This window comes from Caloenas nicobarica, chromosome 2, assembly GCF_036013445.1.
Source record: "Caloenas nicobarica isolate bCalNic1 chromosome 2, bCalNic1.hap1, whole genome shotgun sequence".
NCBI lineage: Eukaryota > Metazoa > Chordata > Aves > Columbiformes > Columbidae > Caloenas > Caloenas nicobarica.
In genome coordinates this window covers 101,649,460-101,658,592 of record NC_088246.1, presented here as the reverse complement: position 1 = coordinate 101,658,592, position 9,133 = coordinate 101,649,460, and positions in this window count along the sequence as shown.

Below are 9,133 nucleotides of genomic sequence, written 5' to 3'. Positions count from 1 at the left end.
TCAAAACCACCATTATAAAGACACCAGCTATTCATATCAGAAGAAGATTAAAGCTATTAATGCACTGTATTCAAGTTGCTGTGATTGTCAGAGAAAAGTCAAACACTATGTTGAATGGTATTAATAAAAACAGCATGTTAAAAATACAACTATGTCATTAGAGATAGCTCCAATCTTGAATTTTTTTTTTTTTAAATATAGAGGCAAGCTTTTAAAATGCTGTAGAATTTAAAAGAGTTTAAAAGATAACATTTTTGACTATGGAAAAGCTTTCATGGAATGAAAAGACCAAGGGGAAGCAGGATTATTCTCATATGTATGAATGGGTATTAGATAAGAGATAAATCAGTCTCATTAACCAATTGGGAAGGCCAGGAAGTAATAAAGTAAAGCATTAACATGAAAAAATGGAGATTAAAAATTAGAGAAATTTTCATAACTCTGTGAAGGCAGAATAAAACTAGCTGCGAATGCAGAAACAAGGTGCCAGGAAAAGCTATGAAATTAACTTCACTGAGGATGTTCAAGACACCAGCCTGTGGGGAATCACTTCAGCATAATAAAATCAGAGCTTTCAAGATGCAAAGACATGAACTGGGAAATCCACTCACTACTTTCTAACCCAAATGATGAGAGATGGCTTCAGATAGCTAAATGTTATGTTGTCACAAGTTGTCCCCATTTATTACAACCCAGTTTTTTTGAAATACATGGAACAGGCCAACAAGTGTGCTGGCAACAGCCTCATGACCTAAATGTGACAGCAAGGCCAGACAGACACACTGGGGTATCTGACTAAAAGTCATTGCTATTTTTCCAAGTCAAAGCTTTCTTTTAAATTTATCTTCCTTTAGTGAAAGCATTTAAAAGCTGTTTCTTTAAAACATACTGAGACAAATCCTCAAAGGGATTTTTTATGAATAGACGTGCTTTATTTCTAGCAAAGATTAGTGCTTTTGCATAAATGTTGGAAAGCAGCTGTACAGTCGAAGGAAAACAGAAGTCACCATTGATCTCTCATACAGAGCGCGGGCCTGTCAGTCTCATTTTGGTGTCTGTAAATAGAGATATTTTCTTCTTTTCTTTCCACAACTGTGATAACAATTTGTAAGCCAATGTACAACTAAAGCGTCTCCAGAAATTACACTGTTTGCAAGAAATGCATTTTAAAATTATTTTAATAGTGTACTAAAAAGCTTGAAATTTCCATGCCCACAGGGCAATATAGCACTACATTTGTGATTTGATGTCACAAGCATGTAGACTCCTTTAGTTTTATAAATACTCTTCAAGGAAATATTTAATTTTTCTCTCCAGGGAAAACATTAAACCCTACCTCAGAAAGCTGTACAGGAGGAAGAAAATTTGGTTTGAGGTGGCCAGGTTTTGGCTTCCAGACACCAGAATCAAATCCCATATTCCAGCTTTAGGTTCATAGCCCTACTGCTCTGAATAAAACCTAGGACATATTTTACCCTTTATATTATATACTCCCTTGTAACATTCCAGAGAGTTTTTCTTGTTTTCCAGGATTCTGGAGATCCATTCTGACTTTGGTTTTCTTTTGAAACAGCAGAGTGATTTTATTCACACTTGGCAGGTGGATGGAGATATCAAAAATGAAACATTTCTACAAGTTTTGTGTTTGGGCAAAGGAAAAAGAACTGATTCGGTGCTGCCAAAGGGATCCCGCCACTGTGCGTGGTCAGAGACAGCAGCTGGGTGGCCAGTCAGCGTGTGTGTGCTGGCAGGGCAACCAGTACCACACGCGGTTCTGCCCCTGCCACGGCACATGCTGCTGCTCGCCCAGCTGGTCAGGAGGAACTCCTGCAACAAAGCTGGAACGTCAGAAATGATCCACAGAGAACCTGCTTCTCTTTTCAGAGAGGTGTGTGGATTCCAGCCTCCAGAAGTACACAGTAGCACAAGATAAAACAGACCCCAGCGCTGTTGAAGCCACATAAGTGATGAGCCCTCAGGACTACCAAAACAGAGGCAGATATCTGTAATTACCTAATATCCGACATCAATGAGGTTCTGCAGCAAACACTGCCTCACTCAGAGCAGGTGCAGGGGTATGGCTTCAGATCTCTGTTTCTCTGCCAGAATTCATCCTGGCACGCTTGGTAAGGCACTGTTCATCTTGGACAATGATAGGATGAGGGGCAACGGGCACAGACTGAATCACAGGAGGTTCCATCTAAACATGAGGAGAAACTTCTTTACTTTGTGGGTGCCAGAGCACCGGAACAGGCTGCCCAGAGAGGCTGTGGAGTCTCCTTCTCTGGAGACATTCAAGACCCGCCTGGACACATTCCTGTGTGACCTGCTCTGGGTGAACCTGCTTGAGCAGGTGGGTTGGACTAGAAGATCTCCAGAGGTCCCTTCCAACCCCAACCATTCTGTGATTCTGTGACTGCAAGATAAAGGTATATAGTAACCACAGAAATGTCCTGCCCAGTGCTGGGAACTTCAGCATAGCTGAAAACCTACCTATCGTACTGAGTAGCTGCATTGACATACAGTCCAAACAGTGTCTTTGCTAGCACAGCTGCCATACATTGTTTAAAGGTGGTTCAGTTATTAACTCCATCTGCTCCAAATCCACCCGGGTCATCATACGAAGCAATGCATACAAAGAAATTATTTGTATCTCTTTCTGATCAGCCATCTTGCTGGAGTTGGGAAGGAAGGTCTTTAAAGGATTAGAGTCTAGAAAGTTTAAATCTAGTTGAGCAAACATGAACTGGAGAGAGAATTTAGATGCAGCATGTCAAAACCTCAGAAGTGCTATCTAGCCAACAGTCTAATTATAATAACATGGTATTTATCTCCACATTTTCCTTGTTAGGCTACAAAGCACTAAAATTCTCACGTTTTACACACATACCACTGAAACTGTCTGCAATGTAGACATCCACGTATAGACCCCTCACCTAAGCACCCTTCAAATCAAGAGGAGGGAGAGTGGGCACTTCGAGGGCACAAGCTACCTGAGTGATCACAGCAGTGTGCTCTGTGATGAGATCAGCTCTTTTCTGGGAAACTGGCGGCACATTAACACCGTGTCGTGGGTCCAGAGCTGGCTCTGGCATCCAGAGTGCAGGCACAGCCTGGGTCACAGGGCTGAGGGGAGAGGAAGAGCCCAGGCTGACAGCTGTGGTACAGGGAGCTGAAGAAGTGAAAAAGGCAAAGGGTGAGGGTCAAGTTGCTGCAGGAGTCAAGTGCCACGGTGTCTGGTTTCAAGCAAGAGCTAGAAATTATCTACCTGCACTTAACTCCTTTACACATTTGTATCCAGTGTGTTTGTTAACGTATCGATTTCTATTAGATGTGAAGTCCATACAGTGATGCTTCGCATGGGAACATGCCTAAAAATCAACAAATCAGAGGATGGGAACTAATTTTGTCTCTCATTGAGCAGAGACGTTTGCAGGAAATCACCCTTAGCTTAACAGAAAGTGATTTGTAGATGCCAAGGAAGAGAAATAATATTTAATTTAACCTAGAAGAATGACCAGGACAAAATCTGGAATGGATTTTTGGGGAAAAGAAAGAATTTATTGAGAACATCTTCAAGAAACTTGCCCTAAAAGCCACGACGCTTCACTGAGGTACAGACTATATGAAGGACTAAACATGATAACACTTTCAGTGGGAACGGCAAGCTAAATGGACAAGGGGAAAAAAGAGGAAGAAAGAGCAACCTTTCTGATGTAATTTTTAATGGATTAAGCCTGAGCTTTCTTCCCTATGTCTTTTAAAAACTATTTTAAGTGAATTATGTACATTGCATGTATAAATGTATGCCTCATGTAATCATAACCTGACTTGAGATTAATAAGTTATGACTTTATATGGATATCACCAGTACATTCCTGACCAACAAATGTGGCAAATTCCCAGTCAGGACCCCAAGGCACCTTATCGTGCACACTCTCTGCCCAACACACCTTCCAGACTATCCAAAGAGCAGTAGAGTGGATCACGTCAGGAACTAGTTCAGGTAGATAACATAGGAAACAGATGGCTGATGATAACCAGGAAATGCTCTGACATGCAGCAAGACGCTAGAGAGGCCCAGAAGAGCAACCAAGTCATCAGAGCATCATTTCTTCCTCTGTGCAGACCACTGGAAGCAAGACACCCTGACAAGATGACAGAGAAATCAGAAAATCTGGGCAGAGAAGGATATTTACAAAGTTCCCACCTTTGTGGGCCTGAAGAGCTTGTAGGTAAAAGCACCTTTAGGCATCCAACTTGATACTGCAGCCTCAGTTTTCATGTGGGAGGTAGTGATAGAGGGGAGCCTGAAAAGCCAAAATGAGCATGCCAGTTCTGTTCTGCAGAACCTAACCCCCCAAAAATGGATTGTCTCTAGTGAAAGCTATTGATGTATAATCAGGATCCAGCCATCAGTCTCATCACTGGGTTTAAGTGCAAAAGTAGAAGAGGAGACTGAACTCAGAAGAGAGATGTCATACCTGGCATAATACATACCTCTGAGGCCACCCCAGATAAATTAAAGGCATTCCAGCTTGAGATACTCAGCAGAATTTCAATTTGCATATCAATATCAGTGAAAGGACATCAAATGCACAGGTGGCAAGAGAGCTTCTGTGGCAGAATTTGGTTGCAGTATCTCAGAATCATAGAATGGTTTGGTTTGGAAGAGACCTTAAAGATCATCTAGTTCCAACCCCCCTGCCACATGTACCGACACCTTCCACTAGATCAGGTTGCTCAAAGCCCTATCCAGCCTGGCCTTGAACAGTCCCAGGGATGGGGCATCCACAGCTTCTCTGGCCAGCCTTTTCCAGTGCCTCACCACCCACATTGTAAATATTTCCTCCTTAAGTCCAATCTAAATGTACCCGCTTTCGGTTTAATGCCATTACCCTTTTTCCTGTCTCTACCTGCCCTTGTAAAAGGTCCCTCTCCAGCTTTCTTGTAAGCCCCCTTTAGGTACTAGAAGGCTGTAGATCATCCCTACAATAGGGATGAAAACAACTAGTAATGAGGAGCAAGGAGGCCAAACACTGTTAAAGCAGTACCATAACCTCTGTTTTATATATGTTATGAAAAAGGTAATTCCATTCTGGCTTATGGCTCTTTTCAGCAGTCTAGAAACCTGTATGGGGTGCAGGTGCCCAGGGACTGTCAGGGGGCTGCAGGTGCCTCTGTGAGGAGCTGCCGGGGCTGCCCCGTGCTGGACACAGTCGGTTCCAGCGGGCTTCAGCTGACCCACCACATGGCACAGCTGAGCCCCTCAGCTGAGCTGGTGGTGCCTTGGGGAAAAAGTGTTTGAGAAAGAGCAAAACACTGTGTAGGAAGGGAGTAGCTAGGGGAAAAAAAAAAAAAAAAAAAGAGAGAGAGAGAAAAAGTGTGAGTAACAGCTCTGTGAGCAGCAAGGTCAGAGCAGAAGGAGGGGGAGGAGGTGGCCCAGATGCCCAAGCAGAGGTTCCCCTGTAGTCCCTGGAGAGACCTTGGTGGAGCAGATGTCCACACTGCAGCCCATGCAGAATACCATGCTGGAGCAGGTGGATGTTTCCTGAGGGAACTGCCCATTCTGGAGCAGATTTGTCCTGAAGGAACTGCATTCTCTGGGGAGGACCCAGGTGGAGCAGGGAACAGCATGAGGAGGAAGAAGCAGCAGAGAGGAGCTGTTGTGGACTGATCATAAACGCCTTCCCCCATCCCACGGCACCAGTCAGGGCAGAAGGAGGTAGAATAGTCAGGAACCAAGGAGTTACAATGAGCCTGGGAAAAGTGGGTGATGAGCGGAAAGGTGGTGTTTTAATTTCTGTCTTTGTTTCTCACCATCCAATCCAAATTTTGTTGGTCAATTATCCCCCAAGTCAAGTCTATTTTGTCTACGGCAGTAATTGATGACCTCCCTGTCTCTATCTTGACTCATGATCTTTTTCATCTTATTTTCTCCCCCTGCCTTGATGAGAAGGTGGAGTGAGAGAGAGGCTGGGTGGGCATCTAGCAGCTGGTCATGGTCAACACAAAACAAATGATATTAATATTGATTCATAAGACTGGAAGGATGGTCAACAAATCATAAAGATGAGTATCTGCTCTGTCAAATAGTGGTAATGTGCAAAAGCAGGAAACAAGGAATTTGTTTCATCATGAATTTGTTTTGTGATGTTTCATTAAACATCACAAATTTAAGTCTGCCAAAGCAAAAATATTTTCATCTTGTCTGAGATGTAATAATTGATTCAGATGTGTTTGATTCTGGCCAGTTATTTCAGTTTCATACCAATATCATTTCAGTATTGGATTTTTTAATACATAAGGATTCTGACTTTATTTATAACGTTTTGTTAAAGCAGACTTACTTAAAATACTAAGGACTAAGGGGATCTGTAACTAAAACATCTAATTCAATTCAAATGAAGGCAATGTATCAGAATGTGTCCATGTATAGAAAAAAATATCTTGAAAACTGGACTTCTAGAATTTGAATAGGATCTAGACAACTGAAAATATAAGTTGTCAATTATCACTTTCAATCTTAAAAATATATAAACACTGGGGAGTACTTTTGTGTGGCTAGCCTATAGAAATCCCTTTGAAATGTGTATCCCTACAGAAGAATTGGAGTGCAGTAAGCATCTGACCTAATGCTAGGGACCGACCTTGTAAAATGACTGTAACATCAATCATACCCTATAGTAGCCTTTGAAGAAAAGAGAGAAACAGGTTGAAGTGTGAAACCTGGAGTCTTGTGAGTGGCATTTGGCCACAAAAGTTCCCAGACACCAGGAGAAAGAAATGGTGCTGGGCATCCTAGCCAGGTAAGGAAATCCTTTGGAAGCCATTTGTGACCATCTCTGTCTAAGTCATGTGTCCAATCCCAACTGCACTATAGAGAAGGGAATTCCAAGTAAGTTACTAGCACAGCAAACTGCTAGAAACAAAACTAACCACAGAGCTCTCCACATAATATTTTACTTTGCTTTCGACAGACTTTATGTAGTCTCAGAGTCTAATTTGGTACCTTAACCTCACTATGTTTCAAATTCTCATCCATATTCAAGACAGATATTAATGGTTGTGGCTTGGTAAAAGAACACGTGAAGATAAAGTTGCTTCTTAAGGTGACTTGAGTGGCTTCCTACATGCAAGTGCATACACATTTTAGAGAAAATTTGAGACAGAACTGCATTAAAATGTTTCTGAGGCACAGGAAAATTTTCAGAACTGTAATGTATTTACTGCACTCCCATGAGAAGCAAGACTTTAAAACAGACTAACCCATGGGAGAATGTAACACAACTGTGACACATTTGTACAGAGCTGGGCACCAAATACAGTTGGGTTGCTAGCAAAATCCCAATTTATGAGTTAGAAACACTTAAGCAGGTATTGCCTGTGAGGCTGTCTGCCAAGACAAGCAACAGCATCTGAAAGCCGTTCTTTCCATTCTATGTGGGAAAGATGATCACACAGAGGGAAGTTCCAAGAATAGGAAGGGAATAAAATGGATTTGCAACGATGCGCTGAAAAGTTGTGATACAGAGAATACTACATAAATAGTTAAATGTTTGGGATTACTCTGTTAATTTCCTCCTCTGACTTCATGTGTGTTGGCACCGGTCATCTTAGGAATCATGCCGTGGCTTCAGGCTCCATAGTGGTAGGTTGGAGAAGTATGTCTGCTGGACACCACTAGAGGCAATAAATGTCTGCTGGTCTGTTACCAATGCAGCTGTTTTACTTAAAGGTGTGAATTTACCCAAACACAGTAAAATCAGTACTATCCCAGTCATAAGATTGTAACAGTTCTGTGTGGCATCAGCTGTTAGTGATATAAGTACATCCTACCAGAATACCTGCACGGACAGTAAGGATGTTTTTTTGACAGCTTCTCTTGATTTCTTATGTAATGAATTTAACACAGTATAAAAATACACAGGGCTTAAGACCCAAGGGTAATTACAGGTACTGTAAAAGTAATGACACTGAGCTCAATGGGGGAGGTTCAGCTGACCTGGGAGGAAAGACAGTCGCTCAGGATCAGGAATACGATGGCTTCCTGGAGCCTTCCGTGCCCTGACGTGTGACTGCTCTGCAGCTCACACTGCTGCAAAGCAGAATAAAAGCATTTCTAACTGGCCAGCCCAAAGCCATGGCTCCACCCAGAGTTAAGAGTTTTTCTGAGATTCAACACTTGGGGACATCTAACAGGGCTGGGAATGAGGAAAGCAGTTAAATGTCAGAGGATAAAGGAAGAAGAAAGAGACAGATGTTTCTCTGGCACATGGCTAAACTGTCTGGTGGGAGACTTTGGCAAAAGCTCGTGGTCTGCGTGTCCCTATTGCTGTCGAGACGAACTATGTTTCGTGTACAATTCTGTAAACAAACAAATGACCTCAAGACTATCCCAGCTCTGAACCCATTTTTCACCCAGATGCACCCACCCTCCTGCAAAGAATCACTATTCGTTTTGCCGTGAAACCAAAAGGGCAGTGAGGCTATCATCCCCTGGTTCACACACTGAAGTAGCCCAGCAACAAGCAATGTAAAACTAAGGTACAGATCACCCCATCCATCAATCTGCTCTCTTCCCTTTCCCTTTTAACAGTGATGAGCCACAGGGAAAACAAAGAGCTGTTCTCATCAGATTTTGGACTAAGCCTGTCCTGCTTTAACCACAAGAAAAACTTGATTGGAATCAACAGGGTTTGTGTTTTCAGGTGATTTGAAAGGGGCTTAGAATGACATTTCTTGCTATATTTTAGCATTCCCTGGGCACAGCACAGAAGAATGCAAAATAGAAGTAACAATAGCTGACTTCAAATTTTGAACTGAAACATAAAATTCATTAGAAACCTGAAAGAAGCCCAGGACTGCTCTGACATTGTTTGAGTTGTGTTTTATTTGACATACACTGGAAAGGGTATGAAATTCAAGCAGATTAAAAATCTGCTCCTGAGTTCTGCAAAAAGCTGGCCTGCAGAAAAGATTTACATAGGAAAACACATTTTCTTGATTTGCTTTCCATCCAGCAGTGTTCTAAGACTGGGGTTAATAGCAGCAAAACAGTGACTTGCAATAGAAATACTTAATGGTCCTATAGGGTACGTGATAACTACGTAGCAGAAGCTGGCTGACAAAA